Below are 25,841 nucleotides of genomic sequence, written 5' to 3' on the forward strand. Positions count from 1 at the left end.
GTATCCTCAGCATCAAGCCAGTGTCTGGACAGTGGGCACTTAATACGTATTTGTTGATTGGATAGTTGGATGGATGGATGGATGGATGGATAGATGGATGGACTTGGCTTCTAAACACGGCCATGTAACTAATTAGCTACATAACCTTCAGCTTTTTTGAGATTCAGTTCTCTCAACTGTGAAATGAAAAGGTTGGACTAGTTGACCTTTAAGACCCTTTCTGAATTTAAAGTGCTGAATTCATAAAGTGTTACTGGCAAGAGAATTTCTTTAACTGTAAGTATGGTGGAAACAAACTAAAAAATGGTGTTTTGGGTTACTCTGCTATCCTTTTACACTTGTCATTTTTAATCTAATTCTGACTTTGTGTGGGTCTCATGCAGTAGTTAGCAATCTGGAGAAATTGATATCCTACAACTGTTACTGAGCAGCTGGAATTGCCAAATAGCTAATACAAGTTAGAAAAATATATATTGACAGTCTAGGCAGATGTTAAATTAAATGTTATTGAGAACATTTTACACATGTTCCTTTCCCTACCCTATCCCCCCATATTTGCAATATTCAAAGTAAAGGGTGGGGCTTCCCTGGTGGCGCAGTGGTTGAGAGTCCGCCTGCCGATGCAGGGGACACGGGTTCGTGCCCCGGTCCGGGAAGATCCCACATGCCGCGGAGCGGCTGGGCCCATGAGCCATGGCCACTGAGCCTGCGCATCCGGAGCCTGTGCTCCGCAACGGGAGAGGCCACAACAGTGAGAGGCCCACGTACCGCAAAAAAAAAAACAAAAAAAACAAAGTAAAGGGTGGATTCGGTTTGATGCACTGCTAAAAATAAAATTTCCATCTTTGAGTGATGTTTAGTACAGAGCACTATTATCATATTGAAATAGTTTTATCTTGAATTTACAAAATAACCTTGCTGTATCCAAATTCATAGAAATTTGATTAGATCCTAAATATATTTTCATTCAGGGTCCAATTCATATCCATCGATTTCTGCATCTTAAAAGAAAATATAATTCATCTTTTCACTTGACATGCCTATGAAGCACAAGATAACATTTCCTACCTGCTCCCCCATTCAACATCTGGATCTGAACTATAATTTGCCTATAAATAAGAAATGAGAATTTTGATCAGGCAGCTTTGCAATCTGTTCAAAAGAGTCTGGGAATACTTGATTGCATAACAAACCTCCAAGTAAATCAAGTGGTGTTAAGACAGTTTAACTACTATACAATATTTTATTATATTCTATCTCCCCTTAAAAATTTATACTTTCTAATGAAGTGATGCAGCCAGAGTATTGATAAAGAGAAAGCACTATGTGGAAAGGTCCTTGTGAAAAGAAACTCCCCTGTTGAGGAAACCAAGGCCCCGTTGTTCCTCTTCTAAGTGGCTGGGGCAGGAACTGGCTAACTGTTCCCCAAACCCATTTCCGTATCCTCCTTGGCTCCCAGGTAGACTGCATTTCCCAGCCTCCCACGTGACAGATTCCTGGCCAATGGAATGCAGGCAGGAAGTTATACACCCCACTTTTGGGCCTGGCTTATAAAATCCTCCCTTGTAATCCTCCACCCTCTTACCTCCCACATATGAAAGATGGCAGAGCTAGGTATGCCTTGTTTTGTGAACACTGTGTAGGGCAGAGCCTCTCTCCACTGTCTCATACTCTCAACCAAATTATGATCTAGCTGAAGAGAGACTACATTATAGTATCTGTCATTCTTCTCAGTATCTTAGGCTTCTGAGCACAGCACACTACCAGAAGCCTCCATTAAAAATTTGCTATAGGTGATTATTCCTTTTCCCCCATTTTTTCTTCATTTTAAAGACAGAAGAGTAAAGAAGAGGGGAGATCCTGACATTCCATGACTTTTTTGCCCAAGAACCATCTATCCTTGCATAAATTGGGCCCATAAAATACATTGGCTGCAAGAATGGAGAAAACGTTTAGCTTCTTCAAATGAGTGTATTAGTCCACGTTCTCATAGAAGCATATGCCAAGATAAGATTAAACATACAAGGATTTTACTAGGAGAAATGCCCATGTAAGAAAATGGAGAGTGAGCCAGGAAAGCTAGAGGGTCATGAGACCACGACGCGAGGCTGACCCAGAGTGAAGAAGCGAGAGGGAGAAGGTTGGGCAGAAGTGTGCTGCCATGTAGTCTAAGGAAGGTTTGGCAAGGCCATCAGGGAGTCCTCAAGCCAAAGCTGGCCATCGGAGGAATCCCATGTCCCTCCAGAAAAAACCTGCCTTGGTACTTCTGCCACATATCATTGGCTGGGAGCACCCCTTGGGAGGCAAGGCCTTGGCTCAAACTTGGGGATGGATTTCAGAACCCAGCAGCTGGGGCCATCAGTCAGTTATACTCCCCACAGTTCTTCAAAGCACATTCTCATCGCTTCTACAGAGTGTTCTTTTAAAGGTAACATGAGCTTATCCATCTTATCTGTATATCTTTTTGTTTTAATAGATTTTAGTCACTACGAAAACATAAAGGATCAGGACCAGAAAAAACTAGCCTCCATGATGGGCCTTGTCATAAATTTTGTTTTTATCAGTCACCATCAGTCAATCATATAATGCTCCCCCATTGAATAGAGGCTCATTAACCGAGTTAGGATTTATATTCAGCTGCTAGTTATGGGGACTGGAGATTAAAAAAATGGTTTAACCAAGACAGAGGTTTATTTCCCTCTTATATAAAATAAGTCTGTAGTTAAGCAGTGCAGTGATAGTATTGGGTTGGCCACAAAGTTCGTTTGGGTTTTTCTGTACATCTTATGGAAAAACCTGAAAGAACTTTTTGGCCAACCCAATATAATAGCTCTAAAGTATCATCCTGGACCCAGTCACCTACTATATTTCTATTCCTTCATTCTTCGAGTATGATTACCATCCTCAGGTCACTTCATGTTCCAGAACGGATTCTGGGAATCCAATCATCATGTTTGTATTCCAGTTAGGATGGAGGGGAAGAAGTGAAAACAGAAACGGACATACACGCTAGCTACGTGCCCCTTTAAAAAACAAACAAAAGTAACTATTCCTGGGAAGTACCACTGTATGCAGACAATTTCAAGATACAACTCATGGGCAACACTTTGCTACACAGGAGGCTGAGGAATGAATTCTTTAAGCTGTGCAGAAAAATTCCCCAACTCTTTTCATAGAAGAAGGGGTATGAATACTGGGCAGGTATTCTTTTTCCCAGCCATTTCTCGGGTTTGGTTCTGAAAAGAAAGTTTGTTTGTTTGTTTGTTTGTTTTTCGGTACGCGGGCCTCTCACTGTTGTGGCCTCTCCCGTTGCGGAGCACGGGCTCCGGACGCGCAGGCTCAGAGGCCATAGCTCACGGGCCCAGCCGCTCCGCGGCATGTGGGATCTTCCCGGACCGGGGCACGAAACCGCGTCCCCTGCATCGGCAGGCGGTCTCTCAACCACTGCACCACCAGGGAAGCCCAGAAAGTTTTAATGTAAAAAGGCTGGTGAGGTTTTTCCTCTGCTACTAGATGAATCTATTATATTAATGACAGCCACTGATACAGTTCAATTGCCTTCCATAAATTTGCACATATTGTTTATTGGTTGCCTTGTCCATATAACCTGTTCATTCTGTACTTTCTTTCCTCTCTGAGGAGAAGTAAATTTTCTTTTTTTTCTTTTTTTTCCATTATATTAGAGGCCTTCTAAGCTATCTGCCCACCCCATCAGCTTCCCTCTCTGAGAACTGCTCTCCCAGACAAGAGTGCTTCCTGAGTCATATTTCTAACTACCTAATGCATCCCTGACCCTTGAATATTGGGTCAGGGATAGAAACTAAACCAAGCTGAACAGACCCATTTCTCTCTTCTGAGAACTGGGATCTGGAATCAAGATCACACCTGTCTCCACTGGACATCTGAATAAAGGAGATGTAAATTTATTTTATTAATTAATTTATTTATAAATTTATTCATTTATTTATTTATTTTTGGCTGTGTTGGGTCTTCGTTGCTGTGCGCAGGCTTTCTCTAGTTGCGGCGAGCAGGGTCTACTCTTCGTTGCAGTGCGCGGGCTTCTTGTTGCAGTGGCTTCTCTCGTTGCGGAGCACGGGCTCTAGGTGCATGGGCTTCAGTAGTTGTGGCTCATGGGCTCTAGAGTGCAGGCTCAGTAGTTGTGGTGCACTGGCTTAGTTGCTCCACGGCACGTGGGGTCTTCCCGGACCAGGGCTCGAATCCATGTCCCCTGCATTGGCAGGCGGATTCTTAACCACTGCACCATCAGGGAAATCCCAAGGAGATGTAAATTTATAAATGATAGGGACAGACATCTTCTGCCATGTTTATGGAACAGTCAAGAGAGCCAGTTTGCTGACAGAGGAGAGTAAAGCAGAGATGGCACAGCTCTTACTTTGCTGTAGTTATGTGGATCAATCCCTTCCACAGATATTTTCCCAAATATTACATCCAAGTAGATGAACTGGAAGGACCATAAATAGCTGGTAGCTAGTGTCAGGTGCATTCCAAACTACCTCTATTATTAGGATCTAACAGATATAACCCCAGCCTTTTCTTCTATGGTCCTTCCAATGTGGTACACTGGAACCAGCATGAGATGTGTTGATTTTTTAATGTGTTCCCTGATTCCTATTCCTATCCTTAGTGTATATTTCTTTGAGTAGCTATCTGTTACTTTCTATCAGTAGACTCATCCTGCCTGCGTATGTTATCACAGCTACTAGTGATAAAGATAGTGATAAGGGTTGGGCTTGTTGGATTCAATTTGAGAAACTGAGTTCATTTGGAGTTCTACACTATGCTAGGTCTGGAGAACAAACAGATAAATAAGACATGGACCCTGCCCAGCAATTTATAAGTTGCTATTATAAGTGACTCTCAACCAAGTTCTGGTACTGTATTTGCATGTCAAGTCATATCTAGGAAAAGGAGTTAAGATCTCTCAATTGGAAGATGTCCAATAGCTTAGAGGCAGAAAGGGATGATGACTCCACTGATTTCTTGGAAAAACGAAATCCTTTCAAAAGTTTTTCTTTTTCCCCTCTCTGAGCTGATTTTTACCTACACCCCTCTGTTTGTTTGCACTTGGTGTATCGATAGCTCCACTGAGAAGGGGATCAAAAAGAATGCCAAAGCACTTTTTTGATCAAAATGCTATGATACTAGAAATCAACTATAAGAAAAAAACTGCAAAAAACCCAAACATGTGGAGGGTAAATAATATGCTTCTAAGCAACCAATGGCTAACTGAAGAAATCAAAGAGGAGGAGGAGAATAAGATTCCACAAGCCTTGTGGCCAAAAAAAAAAAGTAATCATGAGGGGAGGAGAATACAAATGCAGGGTTTTAAAAATTTATTTGAAATTAAGAGATAAGCAACTTAAAACAATCATACACACACGCACACACACACACACACACACACACACACATAGACTGCTATACAAAAACCTCATGGTAACTGCAAACCAAAAATCTGTAATAGATGTACACTCAAAAACAGAAAAAGGAATCCAAACATAGCGCTAAAGATAGTCATCAAATCACAAGAGAAGAGAGCAAAAGAAGAAGAAAGGGGAAAAAAAGACCTATAAAAACAAATCCAAAACAATTAACAAAATGGCAGTAAGAACATATATATCAATCATTACCTTAAATATAAATGGACTAAATTAAACAACCAAAAGACACAGAGTGGCTGAATGGATACAAAAACATGACTCGTATGTATGCTGCCAACAAGAGACTCACTCAGATCTAGAGACACACACAGACTAAAAGTTAGAGAATGTAAAAAGGTATTCCATGCAAGTGGAAATCAAAAGAAAGTCAGTGTAGCAATAAGTATATCAGACAAAACAGACTTTAAAATAAAGGCTGTTATGAAAAAGGACACTACGTAATGATCAAGGAATCAATCCAAGAAGATCTAACAATTGTAAATATATATGCACCCAACATAGAAACACCTAAATATATGAAGCAAATATTCACAGACATAAAAGAAGTCGACAGTAACACAATGACAGTAGGGGACTTTAACACCCCACTCACATCAATGGACAGATCAGCCAGACATAAAATCAATAAGGAAACTGGCCTTAAATGACATGTTAGACCAGACAAACTTAATTGATATATAGAGCATTCCATCCAAAAGCAGCAGAATACACTCTTTTCAAGTGCACACAGAATATGCTCCAGGATGTTCACATCCTGGATGTCTAGGACCTAGGTCACATGCTAGGTCACAAAACAAGCCTTAGTAAATTTAAGAAAATTGAAATCATGTCAAGCATCTTTTCTGACCAAAATGCTATGAGACTAGAAATCAACTACAAAAAAAAAACTGCAAAAAACACAAACACATGGAGGCTAAACAATATGCTACTAAACAACCAATGGCTAACAAGAAATCAAAGAGGAAATAAATACCTAGAGACAAATGACAATGAAAACACAATGATCCAAAACCAAAGGGACATAGCAAAAGCAGTTCTAAGAGAGAAGTTTATAGCAATACAACCTTACCTCAGGAAACAAGTAAAATCTCAAATAAACAAGCTAATCTTACACTTAAAGCAACTAGAGAAAGAAGAACAAACAAAACCCAAAGTTAGTAGAAGGAAAGAAATCATAAACATCAGAACAGAAATAAATGAAATAGAGACTAAAAAATAATAGAAAAGATCAATGAAACTAAAAGATGGTTCTCTGAAAAGACAAACAAAATTGACAAACCTTTAGCCAGACTCATCAAGAAAAAATGGGAGAGGGCCCATATCAATAAAATCAAAATGAAAAAGGAGAAGTTACAATCAACACCATAGAAATGCAAAGGATCATAAGAGACTACTATGAACAACTATATGCCAATAAAATGGAAAACCTAGAAGAAATGGACAAACTCTTAGAAAGGTACACTATCCCAAGACTGAACCAGGAAGGAATAAAAATATGAACAGACCAATTACCAGTAATGAGACTGAATCAGTAATTTAAAAACTCCCAGAAAACAAAAGTCCAGGACCAGATGGCTTCACAGGTGAATTCTACCAAACATTTAGAGAAGAGTTAAGACCCATCATTCTCGAACTATTCCAAAAAACTGCAAAGGAAGGAACACTTCCCAACTCATTCTATGAGACCAGCATCACCCTGATACCAAAACCAGACAAAGATAGCACACAAAAAAGAAAATCACAGGCCAATATCACTGATGAACATGGACACAAAAATCCTCAATAAAATATTGGTAACCCAAATCCAACAATACATTAAAAGGATCATACACCATGATGAAGTAGGATTTATCCCAGGGATGCAAGGGGTTTTTAATATCTGCAAATTAATCAACGTGATATACCACATTAACAAATTGAAGAATAAAAAACATGATCATCTTGATAGATGCAGAAAAAGCTTTTGACAAAATTCAACATCCATTTATGATAAAAACTCTCCAGAAGGTGGACATAATGGAAACATACCTCAACATAATGAAGGCCATATATGACAAACCCACTGCTAACATCATACTCAATGGTGAAAAGCTGAAAGCATTCCACTTAAGACCAGGAACAAGACAAAAGTACCCACTCTCACCACTTTTACTCAACATAGTTTTGGAAGTCCTAGCCACAGCAATCAGAGAAGAAAAAGAAATAAAAGGAATCCAAATTGGAAAGAAAGAAGTAAAACTGTCATTGTTAGCAGATGACATGATACTATAAATAGAAAATCCTAAAGATGCTACCAGAAAACTACTAGAGTTCATCAGTTAATTTGGTAAAGTTGCAAGATACAAAATTAACATACAGAAATCTGTTGCATTTCTATACCCTAACAATGAAATATCAGAAAGAGAAATTAAGGAAACAATCACATTTACCATCAGATCAAAAAGAATAAAATACCTAGGAATAAACCTACCTAAAGAGGCAAAAGACCTGTACTCTGAAAACTATAAGACACTGATGAAAGAAATTGAACTCTACACAGATGGAAAGAAACCGTGTTCTTGGGTTGGAAGAATCAATATTGTTAAAACGACCATCCCACCCAAAGCAATCTACAGATGCAATGCAATCCCTTTCAAAGTACCAATGGTATTTTTCACAGAATTAGAACAAAAAACTTTACAATTTGTATGGAAACACAAAAGACCCCGAATAGCCAAAGCAATCTTGAGAAAGAAAAACAGAGCTAAAGGAATGAGGCTCCCTGACTTCAGACTATATTACAAAGCTACAGTCATCAAAACAGTATGCTACTGGCACAGAAACAGAAATATAGATCAATGGAACGGGATAGAAATTCCAGAGATAAAGCCACACACCTATGGTCAACTAGTCTATGACAAAGGAGGCAAGAATATACAATGGAGAAAAGACAGTCTCTTCAATAAGTGGTGCTGGGAAAACTGGACAGCCACACATAAAAGAATGAAATTAGAACATTCTCTAACACCATATGCAAAAATAAACTCAAAATGGATTAAAGAAAAAAAACTGGATTAAAGACCTAAATGTAGGGCCGGACACTATAAAACTCTCAGAGGAAAACATAGGCAGAACGCTCTTTGACTTAAATCACAGCAAGATCTTTTTTGATCCACCTCCTAGAGTAATAACAATAAAAACAAAAATAAACAAATGGGATCTAAATAAACTTAAAAGCTTTTGCACAGCAAAGGACACCATAATCAAACAAAAAGACAACCTACAGAATGGGAGAAAATATTTGCAAATGATGTGACCAACAAGAGATTAATTTCCAAAATATACAAACAGCTCAATATCAAAAATAATAGTAATAATAATAAAAAATAAACCCAATCAAAAAATGGGCAGAAGTTCTAAATAGACATTTCTCCAAAGAAGACATACAGATGGCCAACAGGCACATGAAAAGATGCTCAACATCACTAATTATTAGAGAAATGCAAACTGAAACTATCGATACAATGAGGTACCACCTCACACCAGTCAGAATGGCCATCATCAAAAAGTCTACAAATAATAAATGCTGGAGAGGGTGTGGAGCAAAGGGAACCCTCCTACACTGTTGGTGGGAATGTAAATTTGTGCAGCCACTATGGAGAACAGTATGGAGATTGCTCAAAAAACTAAAAATAGAGTTATTATATGGGCAATCCCACTCTTGGGCATATATCCATAAAAGATGAAAACTCTAATTTGAAAAGATATATGCACCCCAATGTTCATAGCAGCACTATTTACAATAGCCAAGATATGGAAACAACCTAAATGTCTATCAACAGATGAATGGATAAAGAAAACAAAAGAAAAAATCTACAGGTAACTACTTTTAGGTGGTTTTCAAATGAAAAAGCTCAGAATTATGCCAGGTTATGAAAGTTTATAAAAATTTTAATGCAAATACAAGGAAACAGCAATACTTTTTCTTAGTCTTCCCTTTTCACTCTGGCCCACCTTGCTGTTAAAAAAAAAAAATTGAGTTTCCTACCTTCTGGAACTTTTTATCAGCAGGAGGTGAGAAATCATATAAATTGCTGGAAACAAATGGTAACAGTCAGTCATTTCTTTTATAATAGACCATTAGATTGGTGTATTTGCATGTATCATCAAATTCTCTAATGGAATGACAATGCTAGAGAGATAGTCTAATACAATTAGAATGTAGGCTTCTGGGATAAAATTACTACATGTTTTCCTTGGAGGAGGAAAAAAGTATATCCTCTACCATGAAAATACCAGTGAGAAAAAAAGCTATTCTGAATGATTTTGTCCAATATAACATTTTTCTATCATAACAAAATTCTTATGAATTTCACATTAGCCAGTGATTTGAAGGCAGGCATCTTCCAGAGTGAATTTTAAAAAATGTAGGGCTTCCCTGGTGGCGCAGTGGTTGAGAGTCCGCCTGCCAATGCAGGGGACACGGGTTCGTGCCCCGGTCTGGGAAGATCCCACATGCCGTGGAGCGGCTGGGCCCGTGAGCCATGGCCGCTGAGCCTGCGCGTCCGGAGCCTGTGCTCCGCAACGGAAGAGGCCACAGCAGTGAGAGGCCCGTGTACCGCAAAAAATAAAAAATAAATAAGCATGTGGGGCTTCCCTGGTGGCGCAGTGGTTGAGAGTCCGCCTGCTGATGCAGGGGACACGGGTTCGTGCCGCGGTCTGGGAAGATCCCATATGCCGCAGAGCGGCTGGGCCCGTGAGCCATGGCCGCTGACCCTGCGCGTCCGGAGCCCGTGCTCCGCAACGGGAGAGGCCACAACAGTGAGAGGCCCGAGTACTGACCAAAAAAAAAAAAAAAAAAGGAGAACACAGGATGATCAAGATCAGGAGCATCATCTTTTATTCTTTGATGCAAAAGGCAGATGCTTTATGAATACAATTATCAGTGAAGGCCAATGTTATGTCTCTAACAAGGAACTGCAGGAGCATTCACCTGAGCAATGCTTCTTTGTGGCAAATGAGAGTTGGAACTACATACAAACCCCCAAGTGGGACAGAACCAGAGGCATGCCCTTGTTCAGAGTTGCACATAGGTCCATCCCAGCCTAGAGGTTGGTTTTCAAGAGTTTCTGGCACCAGATTTAATTTTCACACCTCCTTTTCTTATCAGTACTTGGAAGTACTGGTCAAACACACCCTATCCCCAATGGAAGGCTTCCCTGGTGAACACTGCTCCCTTCTACTCCCTCAAATGACAGAACGATCCCATCACTCCTTGCACTGTTGTCACAGCTCCCATGGCACCCTGACTCACTCCAGAGAAATTATAAAACCATATGGAAATCAAACCCAATATAATTCTGCATCTGGAAGAGTTTGGGGAATACCTTCCCAAGCCTGTAGTTTTATACTAACTTTTTAAGTGAACCTAAGCATTTTGGAGACTTTATTTTTTAAATACAACATTAAATTAACATATTAAATATTATGCATATATTTTATAGAAAGGTGGGAATAGTAAAAAGAGGAGAGAGAGCTAGAATTAAAAACCAGTGGCTTGGACTTCCCTGGTGGCACAGTGGTTAAGAATCCACCTGCCAATGCAGGGGACATGGGTTCGAGCCCTGGTCTGGGAAGATCCCACATGCCGCAGAGCAACTAAGCCCATGTGCCACAACTACTGAGCCTGTGCTCTACAGCCCGCAAGCCACAACTACTGAGCCCACGTGCCACAACTATTGCAGCCTGCGCACCTAGAGCCCAAGCTCCGCAACAAGAGAAGCCACCACAATGAGAAGCCCACACACCACAACGAAAAGTAGCCCCCGCTTGCTGCAACTAGAGAAAGCTCGCGCGCAGCAATGAAGACGCAACTCAGCCAAAAGTAAATAAATAAATAAATTTATAAAAAAGAAAACATTAAGCTAAGTGAAAAAAGCCAGTCACAAAAACAGAAACAAACAAACAAACAAAACAGTGCCTTTAACGTGTATTTTAACAACATGAATAATTTAAATCTGCCTCCTGGCATCAGAAAAGACATTCTGAAATATTTTCCAGAGATGAATTTTGGTTTTTTGAAATTTAGTGATAGGATGGGCTTTAGCTATACTCAAATGGATTATTATAAATGAAGTATGGTTAACATAGGGGATGCTAGAACCCCAGAGGAAAGAAAATATTCAAGAGAAATATGCATTTTATTACAATTCAGAAGCTTAAAAAAACAATTTTTTTGTTATACTTAAAATGCCTATGGTGTACTATATTACAAATGAGGAAATAGAGTGTGAAATTAAGTGAATTGCTGAGTGGTCAACCAGTTTAAGTACATCAAATGGCATATTCACTAAACTGGTTATATCATGTTACTTATTCTAGACAGACCCATCATGGGATACATACACTTTGAAAACAACCCTGAAGAGTGTAAAGCTATTGATATGTTGATGAATGCTTTCTGCAGATATTCTCCCAATGGTATATCCGAGTAAATGACCGTAGATAGTTGGTGGACCCAGTGTCAGGTGCTTTCCTAACTACCCTTTTATTATCATAACCTGACAGATACAATCTCAAACATTTCCCTCTCTGGTCCTTCCATATGGCATATGGAAATCAGCATGCAATTTGGTGATTTTTTTTTTATCCCCATCCCCACCCCCAGCCCCAGTGCATATTCCCAAGTGTTTGTTTCCTTGTTCATTTATGCATTTGTTTGCCAATCTGTGAGCAACCTGAGATCAGTAGTTCATCTCAGTCAGCATCCTCACTGCCAGAGACATGATAAGCTTCTAGCAAATGTTTGATGACAGCAAAATTATGAATCAGTCACTTATCAGTGGTGGGATCTTGGGCAGTAAATGGAAATCTCTGAGGCTCAAGTCTCCTCATCTAAAAAAGTGGGGATTAATAATAATACTTGCTTACATTAGAGTTATTTTAAGAAACAAATGAGATTGTTAGACTATTTGGCTTTTATTGCACTGTCATCATCATTATTTTTGCCATTATTATTCTCATGATGAATTTTCAACCTTTATCCAAGAAGAGAGATTGACTGAGTCCTCTCAAAGTATATGACTAAATTTGAACTTGAAAGATGGAGCCTGACTCATGAGAAGAGGATAATAATGGGCACTATGCTTTCATTGGAAAATCTAAGTTAGCAGCAAGAATCCTGTTTGTTAAAATTCAGATGCAGATAAATAATGAGTAAGGTTCAGGAATAATTGCAGAGTATCCATGGTTACAGAAAATGCTGTCAACACCCATTGTTCTATATATACCTTGGGAGACATGTCACCACATTTCTATAAATAGAGTAGAAATTGATTCATTTCAACCTTGATCATGTGCAAGGCTCCAATCTTCTCAGGAATAAAGGAACTAGACTTGATGTAATGGGGGAATATGTAGTTTAATGGGTGTAATGGGCCATATGTCTGAGGAAGGTCAACAGAGCAAAGAAGAAAGAAAGGTTATGAGAGCAAATGGGGCTTCTGAGTCTCCAGCAGGCGACTCCTTGGGGGAAGAATGACCCTGAGAACCTGAACAACCTCAAGCTACTTAAGAGTTTCTCCTGACCACTCATTCAGTTTTAAATACAAAACAAAAAGACGACTGGAAGATTTCTAATTAAACATGACAGGAAAAATGATCTTTTAGAAAGGCCATAAGGCCAGAAAGAATGAAAGAGTGGATGACAGCAAATGAGAGATGGCCATAAAATTTTAAAAGCTGGAAAGCAGATGGCTAAGTGGTAAACGACTTAGCATAAACGTAAAATTCGAGTATCTATAAGGATTCAGGGTCAGATAGCAGTATCAACAGAAAAACCAATTTGAGCTGCAGAATCCCAGGAATGCTTAGAAATTGGCAGCACCAAGTACTTCTGAAGGTTGAGTGGCAAAAGGCTAAAACATAACCATAGCCGAGGGCACTAGTACTGAACTAAAAACAGAGGAATTAGTGATATCCTCCCAACCTGCCTCCTACTTGGCTCTGAGAACACCATCAGCTGCTCACTTACTTCCCAGATAAAGAGAATGATCCCTGAGAAATACTAACATGTTTAGCATTTGGTTAGTTACAGATGCTAACATTTGGGGGTCTCCTATGAAACATTCAGGGCTCCTCTTTGTCAAGCCCCACCAATGTACAGTTTCCACTAAACTAAGCTTTTTAGTGTTTTACTCTTAGACAGACTACCAAGAATTCCTATTTAAAGAAATTTTCTAACATGACAGACAATGAATATATGGAAAAAAGGAAACCAGAGAAAACAGAAACAATGCAGAGAGCAGAAGAAAACTAAACCTCACTATAAGTATCTTCAAATGATAAAAGACTGCATCATCCAAGAAACAAGGACAAAATACTATACAGTAAAGAAGCAATCCAAGAAGAAATAAAGAGCTCTTGAAAATTAAAATATAACAGAAAATAAATCAATAGAGGAGTGACAAGAGAAAGTTGAAGAGGGACTTCCCTGGTGGCGCAGTGGTTAAGAATCCGCCTGCCAATGCAGGGCACACGGGTTTGAGCCCTGGTCCAGGAAGATCCCACGTGCCGCAGAGCAACTAAGCCCATGTGCCACAACTACTGAGCCTACGTTCTAGAGCCTGCAAGCCACAACTACTGAGCCCGTGTGGCACAACTACTGCAGCCTGCGTGCCTAGAGCCTGTGCTCTGCAACAAAGAGAAGCCACTGCAATGAGAAGCTCACACAATACAACAAAGAGCAGCCCCCGCTTGCCGCAAATAGAGAAAGCCCGCGCACAGCAATGAAGAGCCAACGCAGCCAATAAATAAATACATAAAAAGATAAAGTTGAAGAAATTTTATAGAAAGTTGAATGGACAGAAAAAGAAAGAAATGGAACATACCAGAAAAAGGATAAGAAAATCAGAGGATCAATCAAGGAGGTCCAAGATTGAATTATAAGAGTTCTAGAAAGAAAGACAAGAAAATGGAGAGGAGAAAAAAAAATCAAAAAAATAATTTAAATTTCCCAGAACAGAATAAGGGGCCAAGCTAGCACCACGCCCTTGCTAAGGTATTATTGTAAAATTTCAGATCACTGGGTATATGAGGAAGATTCTAAAATCTTCCAGACAGCAAAAATAGCTCACAGATAAAAGCTAAAGAAGTAGACTAGCTAGAAGAAAATGGAGCAATGCTATTAAAATTCTTTTAAAAAATAGTTTCTATATAGAACTCTAAACACAATCATATTATCAATATGTTTTGAGAGTAGTTTAAAAATATTTTCAGGGGCTTCCCTGGTGGCGCAGTGGTTGAGAGTACGCCTGCCGATGCAGGGGACACGGGTTCGCGCCCCGATCCGGGAAGATCCCACATGCCGCGGAGCGGCTGGGCCCGTGAGCCATGGCCGCTGAGCCTGCGAGTCCGGAGCCTGTGCTCCGCAACGGGAGAAGCCACGGCAGTGAGAGGCCCGCGTACCGCAAAAAACAAACAAACAAAAAATATATATATATTTTTTCAGACATGTAATGTCTCAAAAACATGCAAGGTCTAAAAAACCTCAGGAAGCTACTGGAGTGCTGTGATCTTGTGATTTATAGTAAGAAATATATTTGCTCTTCCTCCAGGTCCTGTCACAGAGCTCCTAAAACCCTTGGAATTTCCTGTGTTGAGAGGGATAAAGGTGTCTTTTGTTATGTTAATGAGGAGACTTTTGCCAGTGGAGCCAACCTTGTGATTAGAGGGTTGCAACTTTCAGCCCCACCCCACCCCAACCCACCCCCACCTCTGGGAGGGGTGAAGGGCTGGAGATTGAACTCAATCACCAGTGGCCAATGATTTAATCAGTCATGCCTAATGGAGCCTCCATAACAACCTAAAAGGACAGGGTTCAGAGAGCTTCTGAGTTGGTGAGCACGTGGAGAATGAGGAGAGAGAGCGAGCTCAAAGAGCATGGAAGTTCAGAGAGCATGGAACTTCCACACATCCCCTTTCCCCATGCCTTGCCCTCTACATCTTTCATCTGGTTGTTCCTAAATTAGATCCTTTTATAATAAACCTGTAATCTAGTAAGTAAACTGTTTCTCTAAGTTCTGTGAGCCACTCTAGCAAGTTAATCGAATACAAGTAGGGGATCGTTGGAATCAACAATCTACTAGAGTCAGTAGGTCAGAAGCCCAGGTGATACCTGGACTTGCGATTGGCCTCTGAAGTGTGGGGTGGCGGGGTGGGGGTGGGGCACCAGTCTTGTAGGACTGAACCCTTAACCTGTGGGATCTGATGGTATCTCTGGGTAGATAGTGTCAAAATTGAGTTGAATTGTAGGACACCCAGCTGGTACTGGAGAACTGCTTGGTGCTGTGGAACCACAACCCCCAACCCCACCCACTACCACTACCATTGGAATTGGTACCTGAATCATTAGATGTGCTCCACCAAAATGAGGTAGTAAACTAAGACAGAAGATAAAGGATCAAGTAAAGGAATCAAAGAGAGGAGAGATGATAATTCTCTTTCACCAGGATGAGGGTGAAGGGAACCACACAGCTAAGAAGTGAACCCAGAGAACCACTGATTAACATTGGAGAAAGTGGATGGAGGGCTCCAATAAGGATAACTCCAAACACAAAATGAAGCAGTAGATTACCACCAATGTTTGATGTACTCAAAGGGGAATGGTGCTTCTGGAAGAGTGTTTGGGGATGAATTAGAGAAAGGTATATATAGAAAAAATATAGGCCCAAAATGATACAATTATTGGGACTTCCCTGGTGGCGCAGTGGTTAAGAATCTACCTGCCAGTGCAGAGGACACAGGTTCAGTCCCTGGTCCGGGAAGATCCCACATGCAGCGGAGCAACTAAGCCCATGCGCCACAACTACTGAGCCCTTGTGCCACAACTACTGAAGCCCATGCGCTTAAAGCTTGTGCTCTGCAACAAGAGAAGCACCGCAATAGGAAGCACACGTACTACAAGGAAGAGTAGCCCCCACTCGCTGCAACTAGAGAAAGCCCGTGTGCAGCAGTGAAGACCCAGCACAGCCCAAAATAAGTATAAATAAAATAAATTTATGGAAAAAAAATGATACAATTATTAGCTCCAGAGAAAACAAGTTTTCCAAGAAAAGAAACGTAATAATTGTATACTACCTTTACAATGTATACTATTTATGCATAATAGTTACAAAATCACAACATGAATACTGAATTCTGATCTAATTTTTTAAAATTTGGTATAACCGTACTGTAGGATGGGATAGGGTAAGCAAGTGTGTTTTGGAACTCAGTGTGACATAGGAAGGGGAGGTAAGAGAGTTAAATCCTCAGCCTCAGTAGTAAGAAATCAATTAATAACATTGAATTAGAAAAAATTAGAAATATCAGTGTTGATTTAAAATAAGGAGATAAATTCCAGAAAAAAATAGTTAATGCAATCAAAAGTGGTTGACTCTTAAAAGTGGGTAACAGGGATGCAAAAAGGTGGGAAAAGAGATTGTTCATTTTCTTTGAAAACCTTGTAGAACCATATGAATTTGTAGAATCATATAATAAAAATGAATTTAAAAAGAATTACTGCTGTACATCTTTTATTTCCCCCTCAGATCTACTCTTTGTCCTGCTCCTTTCATTGAGTATCCTGGGAATTTGACTCATGTGGACCACACCAACAGTCTTAGTTGAATTGGCTATACAGCAGAGGTTGGAGTGAGAGAGAAAGACTTATTTTCACAACTCCAGTTGGGTGGTCCATAAAGCTCTCTCTCCTCTTGCCCTCCAGACCTAATGGCAATAATAATTCTAATGATCTATCCTCAGGTACTGCACTCTCCCTTACGATTTCCCTCCATTCTACCCACATCTTCAGAAATAGTCTCTTCATTAGAACTCTCTTTAAATTACATCATTTGAACGTGTCATGTACTTCCTCCCAGGACCCTGACTAACACAGAGCTTTAGCTACATCTGCATCTAGATTGACTAGAAAATAGATGATAATATTTTCTTAACTTTTAATAACAATAATAATTTATTATAACAATAACAATGTAAATAACACATACACACCTTCCTTCATTATAAATCTCTGGAATCATGGGGTTTTTTTAGGGTAGTTACAGGTTCACAGCAAATTTGAGAAGGAACAGAGATTTCCCATATTCCCCTGCCTTCCACACATGCACAGCCTCCCCCATTTTCAACACCCCCACCCGAGTTCATCACTTGTACATTTGTGACAAGTGATGAACCTATGTTGACATATCATAATCACCCAAAGTCCATAGTTTACATTACGGTTCACTCTTGGTGTTGTATATTCTTTGGGTTTGGACAAATGTATAATGACATGTACTCATCATTATGGTATCATACTGAGTATTTTCACTGCCCTAAAAATCCTGTGCTCTGCCTATTCATCCCTCCCTTACCCTGCCACCAACACCTGGCAGCCACTGATCTTTTTACTGTCTCCATAGTTTTGCCTTTTCAAGAATGTCACATAATTGGAATCATATAGTGTATAGTTCGTGTTGTTTCGAGATCTTTTGTTCTAGTTACATACTCATAGAAAAATTAGAAAATAAACAAATTAATCACCATAATTCCACAAGCCTGAGTCAATCGATATTGATATTTTGGTGTGGAAACCTAGAGCAAAGTAATAATTAGGCACTCCTTCAAATGGATATTCTTTAGTGATGCTCAGTGTTTATATAGAGAGGCAGTGTAGGGGAATGGCAGAGCATTAGGATGCTTGCTAGTTCCAGCCTCTCTTAATATTCCCAGTAATGCAAGTCCAGTCCCCAAATTCTACACTTCACTCAGCTCTACTCTGAGTTCACCATCTTCACCTCCAAGCAACTTTGCAAAGTGTTCCTTCCGATCATGCACAGTGCTGTGTGTAAGAGAAGTTCTGTCAGTATTCCATCTTGGCAACATTTCCGACGATGTTTTAGTGCTCCAATGATCTTTTACCCACCCAACTTCTTAGCCATTGGTACCCTGGGATAATGTCCATGCCTTTTTTTCCGCTTTGGCACCAAACTAAGCATGGTGGCAAGAGATCATTTCAACATTGTCAGCGGCAGTGAAGGCAAACTAAAACACGATCTCCGCTTTTCCAGCTAAAATGTCAGCTTATCTTGTTTTACAGTCACCTCCACAAAAGTTTCTCTGTGAAGGGTTCACAAAGAGATATTGATTTTGATCCACAGCTGATGTAAGGGGGAAAAATCAGTGTTTATATATAAATACTTTTAACTTGGATGGGTGAGATGGACTATAGATTAATGAAGCTCATCAACAGAACGCCCTCACTCATCTCCCTGTGAGGGGGGGGAAACTTGTGTAATCGAGGAGTCAAACTCACTGCTGTTTAACTTTATACTGTTATTGCTAAAAGCACAGGAGCAATGGTGACATCTTGTGTCAGGTTAAAAACTAACAGGATCTTAATTCCTTGTGGTGTCTACTGGGAGTACTTCAGAAGAGTCCCGGCTAACACTCATGTGTATCTGCTCATTTTAGCTGCTGACCAAATAATAAAACAGGGGCATTGGTTTTTCAGGTGCAGAGATTACATCTTCAGGAATGATGGGGAAAACTCCACTTGGCATTTGACTGATCTAACTGCCACCTTAAGAACAAAGCAACCAGGAGTGCCAGTCTAGTTCTTCAACTCAGCCCTTACAGGTTGCCAGGATATCCTTGTAAAACACATGGGCTCTGGGCCCATCCACCATCATTCTGAAGCAGCCAGAGGAGAGCTGTGGAGCTCTGTAATGATTGCAATTAGTTATCTGACTGCTTCGAGCATTTTCTTCATTTCTTTGGCAAGCCTTTGAATGTCACATGACATGACTGGAACCTCTGGAGCCCAATAGATGCCATATCAAACACTGCTGGCAGCAGATGCCTGGGAAGCCAAATCTTTTTGTTTCGTGTGCTCTTTATGAGAGCAGTGGTTCTTAACCGTGGCCATACAAAATCACCTGGGGAGCTTATACAAATATCAATACCTGGATCCATTCCAGACCAATGAAATTAGAATTTCTGGGAGTTGAAGGCAGACATTTTTGAAAAGCCCCCAAGGTGATATTAGCATGCAGCTCTCACCTGGCTCTCCTGCCCTGTTAAACCAGCCACCACACTGTGAAGAAGCCCATGTCACATGGAGAGGCCATATGCATCCTTGTGTTTAAAGATCTAGGCCTTAGTGTAAATCTCTGATTATTTTTTCTTAGAAAACAGAAGACAACAACAAAAACTTCTTAGAATTACTGAGTCAGAGAGCATCCTTTAAAATACATATACTGATTACAAATCATTTAATTTTTAAATTTTCATAATTAAAATAATTTAATTATTTATTTTGAAAAATTTGTTGCCAAATAACTTTCCAGGAAGGTAGGTCTTTCCTCAGAATAGTCCTCTGTTCTTGCCATCTTCAATCCCTCTCCTCCCATTCTCCCTTAAATTCACATCAGTTATGCCTTTGACCCCATCACTCCACTGAAGCTGCTCTCCATTGTTCCAAGTTCACTAGTGATCTTCACATTGTTGAATTTATGGCTAAGTTTTCTCTTACTCTGACCTAGAAGCAACGTTTTGCACAGTGTATAATCCCTTCCTGATACACACTTCTTCACTTGGTCGCCAGGACCCACCCTCTTTTCGTTTTCTCATCTCACTGGTTGGATCTTCTCAGTCTCTTTGCTGGGTTTTTCTTCTTTCCCTGTAATGCTCCAGGGCCCAATCCTGGCTCCTTTTTTTCTTTATCTGCCACTCCCTGTATGATCTCAGCCTGTCTCAAGGCTTTAAATTCTACAAAATGCCTTTAACTCCTCCAAATATATCTCCAGCCCATACTTCTATCCAAACTCCAAGCATCTACATCTGACTGTGTACATCTCAAACTCAACATTTCCAAATCTTTTCCCCCCAAACCTTCTCTACCAGCAGCCTTCCCATCTCAGGTAATGGCAGTACATGTTTCAACTGCTCAGGCAAAAAATCTTGACACATTCTCAAGTCCCCTCATTTTCTGTCATTCCATATCCAATTCCTCAAGAAATCCTGATGGCTTTACCTTAAAAATATATCCACAATCTGATCTCCTCTTAACAGCTCACTGGTACCACCCTGGTCCAAGCACCTGGCCTTTTGCCTGGCTAACTATAATACCCTCCAACAGGTTTCCCTGCCTAAACTTGTCCCTGCCACACACACACTCTAGCAGTCAGAGGGATGGGAACTTCTGTAACGTGTGAGGGGGAGCAGAATACATGACCACCAAATATGCCTCTTTGGCATGTGAATTATTTTGTTGCAATTGATGGGATATAAGCCTCAACTGCCCAACTTGCTGTTGGGTCTCATATCTTTGGGGGTCCCACACATATGAAATTAAAATGTTTTCCTGTTAATTTGTCTTATGTCAATTAAATTGTTACACCAGCCAAAGAACCTAGAAGGGAAGAAGGGAGAATTTTTCCACCCCTACACATGTCAGATCATGTTGCTTTCTCTGCTCAAAATTCTCCAGTGACTCCCCTTTTCCTCCCACATCCACTGTCCCTTTTCCTGCTCCACATTTTTTTCTGTTGCTAGTGTCACTTCCTAACAAGCTGTTTGGTTTGTCTACTTATTCTCTCTTTTGCTTATTGTCTGTCTCTCCTCACTAGCATATAAACTCCATTGGGGCAGGATCTCTGTTTTCATCACTCATATATCCCAAGCACCTAGAAGACTACCTGGAACAATGAAGGCATTCACTGCATGTCTGTTGAATAAACAAATGAATGAATGAAGGCTATTACTCTTTATCTTGAGACCGCTGTGATCTATATGGGCATGTAGACAAGGTTTGTCTACCTGGCCCTCCGCTTCTTCATGCAAGGTGTATCATCCTCTAGTTTCTCTTCAGTTGTTCAGATACCCTCCACTCAGGACTCCTTTCTCTCACAGAGGTCTAGACTCCAAGATTAGGCCTTGTTCTTCTCCTGCCCCCATTCTGTCAGTCTCCTTCCTTCCATCTATGAATATTAGCAAGTAGTCAGCAGTCAAGCTTCCAATTCAAGTCATTCCAGTTAAACTAATTCATGAAGGTCTTTGTGCCTTCTTGTTCCCTTCTCCAAGTCCCCTCTCTGAGAGCCCAGGCTGAGGATGAGCCTAAACGTTAGCTAAATTTGCTAAATTCGCTGTATCCTTTAGTTCTTTAACATTATAATATGTTACTCCTTAGAATATTTGTATTTCAAAGATAAACGCTCCAAGAGGGCAATGCTTACTTGTTGACTAACTCATACGGTATCCTAAGCCTCCATTATTCAAGATTTGGAACATGAAAAAAAATGATTTTTGCAATAAGAAAAGACAAAGAGAGGTAGGTAGTCCTTTTGAGACAGGAGGGAGGGGGACAGGGCACAACCTTTGAAAAGAATGACATAGCCGTTGAGGATATGACAAAAACTGGTTAGAACCAATTAGGCCCAAGCTGGAGGAAGATTCGACTTCCTGTACACTTTGAGCCTCATTATATGCTCATTGTAATACATTAGCATATGCTAAATGACACACTCGCAGGTGCCATGACAGTTCCAAGGCTGACTATAAAGGGCAAAAAAGTGGGTGGTGGCCCAATCCCTGGAAATCCCCATCCCGTCTCCGAAATAGTTGGAATAATCTTCCCACTCGTTAGCCTATGAAATTACCCAGCCCATAAAAACTAACCACCTGTAAAACCGATAGCTAGTGGGAAGCAGCCACATAGCCCAGGGAGATCAGCTTTGTGACCACCTAGAGGGGTGGGATAGGGAAGGTGGGAGGGAGACACAAGAGGGAAGAGATAGGGGAATATATGTATATGTATAGCTGATTTCACTTGGTTATAAAGCAGGAACTAACACACCACTGTAAAGCAATTATACTCCAATAAAGATGTTTTAAAAAAACCCAAAAAACTAACCACCACACCTCTGGTGCTCTCACCTTCTGAGACTGATTGCATTCTGTCTATGGAATGTGTATCTCCCAGGGCCTCTCACCTTCTGAGATGGCCCTCACTCTGTCTATGGAGTGTGTATCTCCCTAAATAAACTGGCTTTCCCATTTAGTTATTGGGGCAGAGCCCCCTTATCTGCCCACTTGTATCCCTCACAAGCGTTCTATATTAATAAATCTACTTCTTGCCTATCACTTTGCCTCTTGCTGAGACATAAAGAACCAGAGCTTCAGTAAGTCCTGACACCGGGTGAGTGATTTTAATTTAAAGACAGTGGGTTCAACTCCCAATCTGAATTTTGGCTGGGTTGGAATCCCAGCCCGTGGGTTTAAGTTCCAATCCAAGTTTTGGCTGGGTTCGGGTCCCATCTGAGGTGCGATTGGGTTCGAGTCCCAATCTGAGACCAGGTGTGCGGTTTCACTTTCATTTATTGATTCATTCATCAAATATTGATTAGCAACTATTATGTACAGTCACTGTGCTAGGCACTGGGGACAGAGTGGAGAACAAGACAGACCAGGTCACACTCCCTTTGGAGCTCCAGTCCAATACCTGGATTTAAATGCTTTATGCAATGACTTTAACATTATTAACTAATTAACATTAATTCACATTAAATAACTTACATTTTTCTTCAGCGGAAAATGCATAATCTCCTTAATTATTAGAAACCACCGTGATGGGTTTTTGCTTCTTTGCCAGTCAAACAAAGCACAAAGGAATCTTATGCTACTAATGAACGGACTGTTAAAATAACCCACGAGATAGGTTTGGGAAGAAAAAGCTGGTATCCTAAGCAAAGCCAAAACATTATATTACCATCAAGTCAACAAAGGACCTCGCTATTCCTCTATTCTGAGCCAGAACCATCCACAAAAGGATTAGAAATGGCACAAACCCAAACTGACCTCTTTCTATTCCATCTGTGTCATTTTTTTAGGCTAAGATCACAAGTCCCATTGGTCAGGCTGTGAGCCTCCTGTATTCTTTGTTTTATAATGTGATGATTGGGCCTTTCACACGTCTTACCTGACATAATCAGTGAGCCATCATGTGAGGAAAGCATTGCGATCTCCACCTGGGGATTGGGAGAATAAAGTAATTAGCACAAGACTACCCCTGCTACAAGTGCTGATGCCAGTATTTTAAAACCCAAATCTGTCTGCCTCTTGAGCTTATTTTATTTTCACTGTGACAAAATGTCTCGGATCATAAGTTTTGTGAAATTGAAATAAATATCTTTCTAGTTCTGGTGTCAGAATGGAAGGGACTCTTCTCTGTTCAGACAAGAACCAAGAGGGGACTTAACTGGTTCTTGAAGTTAACAGCAGTGGAAATAAGCATCAGTGACAACAGAGCATGGGCAAATCATTTATATTTTTTCCTGCATCTAAGCTTCTTTAGGTGATAAATGGGAATAATAAAATAGAAAAAGCTCGAAGGAACACTATACAAATCAATCTAGTGTTTATGACAATTTGACAAAAGAACACTAAAAATTCTTATTATTATATTTCTCATCTATGTTAACAAGACTATTATTAAAAAAGAAAACACCTGGAAACAATAAACAACCAAAATGTTCATAGATAGTACTATGGATAAATGAACTGCGGTATGCTCACCAAATGGAACATAGGAACAGTAGTAAAAATGAATGAACTTCAGCTACAGACAACAACATGGATGAAATGATGAATGTTAAAAACTTGAGAGAAAAAACACTACATATGTTATGATGCCATTTTGATACAGCTCAAAAACAAGCAAAACTAAACAAACTGTTTAGGAATGCATCTATATACGGTAAAAGTGTTTTATTTTTAATGAATGGGAATGCAAAATTTAGAAGAGCAGTTATTTTTGCAGGAGAAGTAGAAATCAATGGAGGAGAGCCCAGATATTAATGTTCTAGGCCCTGTGTGTCTATATTTTAATATTTCTCACAACTTACATATATATTATATACTACGTTTATTATTTTTGCATACATAAAATATTATGTAATACAAATTTAAGTTAAAAATATATTTTCTGTCATAATATTGTGAAACCAATTTTTTTTTAATTTTTAAAAAAATTTATTTTATTTTTGGCTGTGTTGGGTCTTCGTTGCTGCGCACGGGCTTTTCTCTGGTTGCAGGGAGCGGGGGCTACTCTTCTTTGTGGTGTGCGGGCTTCTCATTGCGGTGGCGTCTCTTGTTGCAGAGCACAGGCTCTAGGCACGCAGGCTTCAGTAGTTGTGGCACACGGGCTCAGTAGTTGTGGCTCGCAGGCTCTAGAGTGCAGGCTCAGTAGTTGTGGCACACAGGCTTAGTTGCTCTGCGGCATGTGGGATCTTCCCGGACCAGGGCTCGAACCCGTGTTCCCTGCTGATTCTTAACCACTGCGCCACCGGGGAAGCCCTGAAATTAATTCTTAAAAGATCTTAAGACCAATCTAGTTTCCTTGAAAAGTTAAAAATTTGTAAAAATTGAGAAATAGGGATCAAGTGAAGTCTGAATTCTGGTGCAAAGGACTCACAATGCATTTCTCCAGCTAGCCTTTGAAGAAGCCCTTATCAGCTGATACAGCAGTTTCCTGAAACAAAGGATCATCCTTCCAACCCAACTCCAAACATCTTAGAATTACTGAACTGGCACATGTTAGCCAGTCAGCTCCCTTCCACCAGATAAGACCATTTGACATATTATGTAAACACTTTTAGAGTTTATCTTATTCACCACAACAACTCTTCAGTCTGACACACTGGGCAGTCATTTTTTCAAAGACTGGGAAAATAATGACTGTTATCAGCAACTTCACATCATTCTTTGTGTCCTTGATGCTACAAGGAAAGAGTTCATGAGAGAACTCAGAAGTGCTGGAAAGGCCTTTTGGGGCCTGGATTTATAAGGTGGTTTTCCTTCTGCATATAATTCCCTGCACTTTTTGGTCTGTTTCTAAGGAGAAATAAAATGACTTGGCTTTTAACCCCTCTTATCCTCATGTCTGTCTTACAGGACAGGTTAAAGGGGAGAGGAGTGGCGGGGGTGGGGGCGCGGGGAGGAGGAAGGAGAAGTGGAGAGGGAGGAAGGGAAGGAAGAGGAGAGCATGTGACAGGGGAGGGGACGTGGGGAGGAGAGAGGGAGGGGAGGGAGAGAGGAGAAAGTGACTTAGTCTGAGAAACCACATTTCCACATGCTATGCTAGATTATTTCCACATGGGTCATCTCATTTACTTCTCCTGACAACCTTGTGAGGTAAGTCAGGAAACTTGAAACTCAGTAAAGATAGAAGCCTTAAAGTGACAAAGCCAGTAAGTGATGGGATTTAACTCCAGATCTTTCTGACTCTGAAGCCAAACTCCTTCTAAGTGCCCACCTGTGGGAATTGGAATTTCAGAACAAGGTAAAGCACCAGGGGGCAGAGGC

General features: G+C 40.3%; 1 long non-coding RNA gene across 1 annotated transcript in view; it reads right to left on the reverse strand.

Moving 5' to 3' along the window:
- LOC137216410 (uncharacterized) overlaps positions 1 to 25,841 on the reverse strand; it is a 204,894-nt gene that overhangs the window by 136,573 nt on the left and 42,480 nt on the right. The window contains exons 4-5 of the long non-coding RNA XR_010939764.1: positions 23,458 to 23,506; positions 9,490 to 9,535 (exon numbers count right to left, since the gene is read on the reverse strand). This is a non-coding gene — a long non-coding RNA (uncharacterized lncRNA). The remainder of the gene's footprint in view (positions 1 to 9,489; positions 9,536 to 23,457; positions 23,507 to 25,841) is intronic.

The sequence above is a fragment of the Pseudorca crassidens genome, chromosome X (assembly GCF_039906515.1).
Source record: "Pseudorca crassidens isolate mPseCra1 chromosome X, mPseCra1.hap1, whole genome shotgun sequence".
Taxonomy (NCBI): domain Eukaryota; kingdom Metazoa; phylum Chordata; class Mammalia; order Artiodactyla; family Delphinidae; genus Pseudorca; species Pseudorca crassidens.